This window comes from Tupaia chinensis, unplaced genomic scaffold (assembly GCF_000334495.1).
Source record: "Tupaia chinensis unplaced genomic scaffold, TupChi_1.0 Scaffold000074_1, whole genome shotgun sequence".
Classification (NCBI taxonomy): domain Eukaryota; kingdom Metazoa; phylum Chordata; class Mammalia; order Scandentia; family Tupaiidae; genus Tupaia; species Tupaia belangeri.
In genome coordinates, this window is record NW_006159534.1 from 1,078,671 (window position 1) to 1,084,650 (window position 5,980).

General features: G+C 43.9%; 1 protein-coding gene across 1 annotated transcript in view; it reads left to right on the forward strand.

Moving 5' to 3' along the window:
* The first annotated feature begins 5,740 nt into the window (after positions 1–5,740).
* SOAT1 (sterol O-acyltransferase 1) overlaps positions 5,741–5,980 on the forward strand; it is a 90,594-nt gene continuing 90,354 nt past the window's right edge. The window contains exon 1 of the mRNA XM_006142314.3: positions 5,741–5,939. The gene's annotated coding sequence lies outside the window, so the exon portion shown is untranslated. The remainder of the gene's footprint in view (positions 5,940–5,980) is intronic.

Consider the following 5,980-nt stretch of genomic DNA (forward strand, 5'->3'; position numbering starts at 1 on the left):
AATTAAATGAAGGAATGAATGAATAACTAAATCAATTAATTAAAAAAAAACTATGCATAAATATAAAAAGTTTAAAAAAAAAAGAAAGACCCTTCACCAACAAAAAGATAATGACTCACTGAAGACTCATCTGATCTCTAGCATTTTTTAGTAATAACATTTTAAAATTAAAATATGTATATTGTTTTATTTAGACATAATGGTATTGTATTCATAATAGACTATGCAAAGTATAAACATAACCTTTATATGCACTGGGAAAGTGAAACTTGTGTGTGAGCAATGAAGCAATTCCTTAATGATTTTTTCACGTTTTTAAAAGAATTATTTATTTATTTAATTTAATTTATTATTATTTTTAAATCTGACCAGAGAGAGACAGAGATGGGGAGGGGAAGTGAGAAACCAAAGCTATCAGGTCTGAGACTTGAACCAAGGTCGGCTACCTTAACCACCACATACCATCTGCTGGCTCCTTCACTGTGTTTTTGTTTCATTTTGTTTTGTTTTGTTACCTTTTCTTTCTGTTTTTGTTTTTCTTCATTTATTTGGATTTTTATCATAGGGTGTGTGTGCTTGCAGGAAAGAGACAAAGAAAGTGGCAAAGTAAGGAATCATGCCCAGGGGGGATGGACAGATCACAATCCCTTCTCCATGCTCCTCTTGGGATTTGGGGCATGTACATATGTGTGCCTGGTGTTTACTAAGCTGCTGGTTGGAGACTGAACCAAGTCAGCCATGTGGGATCCAGCACCTTAACCACCAAGCCACCAGATGGCTTCCAAGTTACAAATTTTTTATTTTTATTTTTTGCTGAAGGGCTTGTGCACTTTCCAGAGAGAAAAAGTGGAAAAGCACACTCCCCACCGCAACGGGCCACAATCCCTCCTCCTTTGTGTTTCTCTTTCAGGATTTGGGCATGCATGCACAGCAGTGTTTGAAACCACTGGGTCTGGAACTGTGCAGTCAGCCACGTGGGATCCATCTATCTTGTTACTGGCTGCCCCGCCCATTTACTATTTATATTTCTCTGAATTTCTTTGTGTAGATTCAGAGTTAGCATCTTACTACAGTTTCCTCCCACCTGCCTCCCTTGTGCTGTGATTTCCAAATAAATCACATTTCTCTACATTTTATTGTTCAATACAGTATACATTGGCTCATATAATGAGCTTTAAAATCACCTACAAGAAGAAATACATTGTTTTTGTGATAATTACATAGTTATCTTTACCATGTACCTATTTTTTCATGTGGATTTGAATTACTGAGTGAGGTAACTTGCTTTGAGTCTAAAAAACTTCATTACAGGAATACCTCAAAGGTAATGTGGATTTGGTTCTAGATCACTGCAATAAAATGCATGCTGCAATAAAATGGGTCACGCAAAATTTTCAGTTCCCCAGTGCACATAAAGGTTATGTTTAGGGACCAGCAGTTAGCATAATGGCTATGTCGCTGGACTCCCATGTAGTCGACTGCAGTTTGCATCCCAGACCGGGTGGCTTAAACTCACGCCGGGCGCGTGTGCGTGCTTGCCCAAGATCCCAAGGGGAGAACGGAGGAGAAGGGATTGCACTGCAGCATGGTCATTCCCCCCTGGGGGGGTGATTTCTCACTTTCTATTTCTCTATCTCTCTCTGTCTTTCTGGCAAGCACACGCACCGTATAGCAAAAACCTCTCCAGAAAAAAAAAAGAAAGAAAAAAGAAAAAAAGAAAGACAGTTTCAGCTTTAAAAAAATCAAAATTCAAAATCAGGGACCAGCAGTTAGCGTAATGGCTATGTCACTGGACTCACATGTAGTTGACCACAGTTGGAGTCCCGGACCTGGCGGCTAAAACTCATGCTTGGCACGTGTGTGTGCATGCCCAAGATCCCGAGAGGAGAATGGAGCAGAAGGGATTGCGGCATGGCCATCTCCCCTGGGGGGTGATTTCTCGCTTTCTGTCTCTCTATCTCTCTCTCTTCTTTTTTGTCGAGAGCGCGTGCCCTATAGCAAAAACCTCTCCAAAAAAAAAAAAAACCTAAAAAGAAAAAAAGAAAAAAAAAATCAAAAGAAAAAATATGAATAGAACTTTGCTTAAGACTTAAAGCCAGGAAACATGTTAGGATTTTGTTCAGATATTAGGTACATGGACCTGTTGATAAATCAAGAGAAGACAAAAATTCTTATCTCTGGACTACAACGCATAGAAAAAGATCAGTATTGTTTTAGTGAAAAGTCATAAAATTCTATTTTACTAGCTCAGCCTCAGTCTCTTAATCTAACTTCTGTTGTGGTCCGATCTTTCCTTTTAGATTCTGGAAGACCATATTCAACTCTGGACTTGTCCCTACCATTAAGGTGGCCCTTTTTTTCGGATGTTTTTGAACTCTTATTTCTGTGTGTCTGACTTTAGTTTTCCTGATATAGCATTCCCTCCAGAACTTGGAGAATTGGTCTGGTGTTTCTTTCAGGTTTTATTTATCTGAGAATGTTTTTTATCTTTTTTTCCCATATGAAGGATAATCTTGCTGGGTATAGTGTTCTTGGTTGAAATTGTTTTTCAATCAACACTTTGAATGTAATTTTCCCATTCTTTCCTTGCTCACATTGTTTCTGATGAGAGGTCTGCTGTTAGCCTGATGGGATATCATTTGCAGGTAACTTGTTTGTCTCTTGCCAGTCTTAGTATTTTGTGTTTGTCTGTGGTTTTGGTCAATCTGGCTATAATAATCTCTTTTTTTCTATTATCTTTTGAGAGTTTTTTTTTGCTATAGGTCATGTGCACTCACCAGAAAGACAGAGAAAGAGAGACAGAAAGTGAGAAATCATCCCCCAGGGGGGATGGTCACTCCACAATTTCTTCTCCTCTTGGGGTCTTGGGCACGCATGCACACATGCCCGGTGTGAGTTTAAGCCACTGGGTCTGGGACTCAAACCATGGTTGACTACATGGGAGTCCAGGGACATAGCCATTACGCCAACTGCTGGTCCCAGTTTATTAACTTATTTCTTCCATGACTGACAGAGAAAGAAAGAAGCAAAGAGACATACTCTGGACAAGTTCTTGATCCATCCCCAGCTTTACCGGGCTGGGTGCACACAGACTCAGGGAGCTCTCCAAAGGCAAACGTGGAACCTTCTTATGTAGGTCAGCCTCACAGAGGATCACATTTTACTGCTGTGCCACCATCTAGCACCCAACTTCTATATCTATATAGAGCAGTCTAATCCAGGTAACTATCATCTATCCCATAGACTTGTATAATGACTTCTTATTTTCTGGCTTCTTATTTCCTCTTCCCTCCAAGTCATTCTCTATGAAATGGGTTAATTTAAAAAAACCCAAAGTGACCAAGAGATGGTGTAGCACTTATGTCTCTGGACTCCCACATAGTTGACCGCCGTTCAAGTCTCAGACACAGTGACTTGAAACTCACGCTAGGCACATTTGTGTATGTGAGCTCAAGATCCTGAGAGAATGGAGGAGAAGGGATTATGGTGTGGCCATCACCCCTGGGGGGGCGGGTGGTGATTTCTTACTTTCTGTCTCTGTATCTCTCCGGTGAGTGCTCCTACCCTATAGCAAAAATTCTCTCTCTTGAAAAAAAAAGAAAAACAAAACCTTAAGCATTTTATTATCTTTCCTTTTCACTTATCACAAAAATCCAAACATGATTATGTTTCTGCCTAGCACTTCAACCTCAATCTCATAACCCCATCTGCCCTGCGCAAGCTTTCTGTTCCTCATACAAGTTCCTCAAACAAGCAGACCTTGTTTAGCATCAGGACCTTCACACCCTTAGTCCTCTGTTCTGAATGCTTTCTCCCCTGGTCGGCATAGCTGGCTCCTTCTCCTGTCAGGTCTTAGCTCAGATCACCTCCTCAGAAAGTATTACTCTGACCACTCTTTTTGTTTTCTTCTCAGTATTTATTACTACCTATAATTATCTTATTTACTTGTTTTGTTGTCTTCTCCGCTAGAAACATAAGCTTTTTAAAAATTTATTTATTTATCTTTTTTTTTTTTTTTTGGAGAGGTTTTTGCTATAGGGCGTGTGTGCTCTCCAGGAACACAAACAGAAAACTAGAAATCACCCCTCAGGGGGGATGGCCACGCCACAATCCCTTCTCCTCCATTCTCTTGGGATTCTGGGCACGCATGCACACATGCCTGGCGTGAGTTTAAGCTACCAGGTCTGGGACTCAAACCGTGGTTGACTACATGAGAGTCCTGCGACATAGCCATTACACCAACAGCTGGTCCTGAAATGTAAGCTTTTAAGTACAGGATCCTCTTCTGTTTTAGTTATTGCTGTATTCCTAGCACTAAAAATAACACATGATCAATGCATTTCTTTGTTCTTTTTTGAGAAAGAGTTTAGCTTTAGAGCACATGTGCTCACAGGAGAGAGAAAGCAAGATGTCATCCTGGGTGGTGGGGGGGATGGCCACTCTACAATCCTTCTCCTCCATTCTCCTCTTGGTATTTTGCGTATGCACCCACATGCGTCCTGGAGTGTTTTAAGCTGCCAGGTCTGGGATTGGAACAGTGGTCAATCACGTGGAAGTCCAGTGCCTTAACCACTATGTCACCTACTGGCCTCACGATCAATATTTTTTAAATGAATTAAAACAGCAGTGGAAAGGCAAAAGTCTTCCTGATGTGTATTTAAGGTGGTCATCCCCGTCCCAACAGAAACAGATCCCTGTGTTCCTATTGCTCTTTTGTCTGTTGGGAGGAGAGAGGTAAAGCAGAAAAATGTTGAGATCTTCCAGGCCCTATCATCCTATGGTCGGCAAAAGTAGCAGACACAATTGTTAGAGAAGAGGTCAAAGCTAAGCAGGTCAGGTCAGGGACAGCTAGTATGCTGAATGCCAAGCCAGTTCTGCTCTGGGGTGAGGAACACTGCCTGCTCTGAGTGGCCCTGGACAAATTCACTTTACTAAAAGGTCCACAGAAAGTAGTAGTAAATTCTATTAACCTGATCCATTTGTTCAGGGCATCTTGGCCTGGAGAGGAGTAGCCATCACAACCTAAGGGCGTGGGCAGGAGTGGTCAGCCAGGCTAGAGTAGCTCATACAGGTGTGCTGGCTGAGTGCAACCCTGTGGTCTGGCTCCTCTGTTCATTATCTTTGCACCCTAGAGTTTTGTTTCCCAAATCTAAGCGATTAACGGTTACGTTTAATCTACGTCCTAAATCTTTCTGTATCATTATTTTCTGTAGTTATGAAGTCCCAAGGACTTTTTGAAATTAATTGTCCCATCATTTCACATCTTTGGTTTCCAAAGTATGGTTTCTCAAACATCAAGCATCCCATGACAAAAGCACAAGTCTTCGTGGTGTGCATATAAACTAGAGAGTCTAGCTTCTCGTCGGTATTTCTAATCCGTTCCTAAATGGTCAATTCAAACTGCAACCATCCACGGTCCCAGAGACGGCTCTTGAGCGTCTACGGAGGCGGACTGCCCTGTTCCATGCTACCACGCAGGGAGCCGTTTCGGACTCAGCAGGACGTCTCGGTCCCGTTTCTGTCGCACACTGGATCGCAAGAGTGGGAAAGTGAGCCGACCTTGGCGATGTCACCGTCTGCTCGCGCGAAGATCCTGGGCTCAGAGCTCTCGTGGGCAGGCGGCAGCAGGGACCCCACCAGCCGGGAAGGGGGCGGGGCGGCGGATTGGTGGGCGGGGCCTAGCGGCCTCCCGGACCACCAATGGCATCCCGAGCCGCGCTGGGCGTGCGCGTGACGCAGCGGAACGGGCCGCGAGGTTGGGGGCGGAGGGGCTGGGATTCGGGCGCTTTATCTGCCTCCGCGGCCGGGCTGGCTGTGTCTCTGGCCCTGGGTCGCGGGGTCCAGAGCTTCCTGGCACCCACCTGCCCTCGGCCGCGCTGTGACGGCTTCCTGGTCCTGCTGGCTCTGCTGAGGTCCCCGCAGCCGGTCTCGAGCCCCAGGTAATGCCTCCGCTCCCGCGCACTCCCCACTTCCCCCCCGG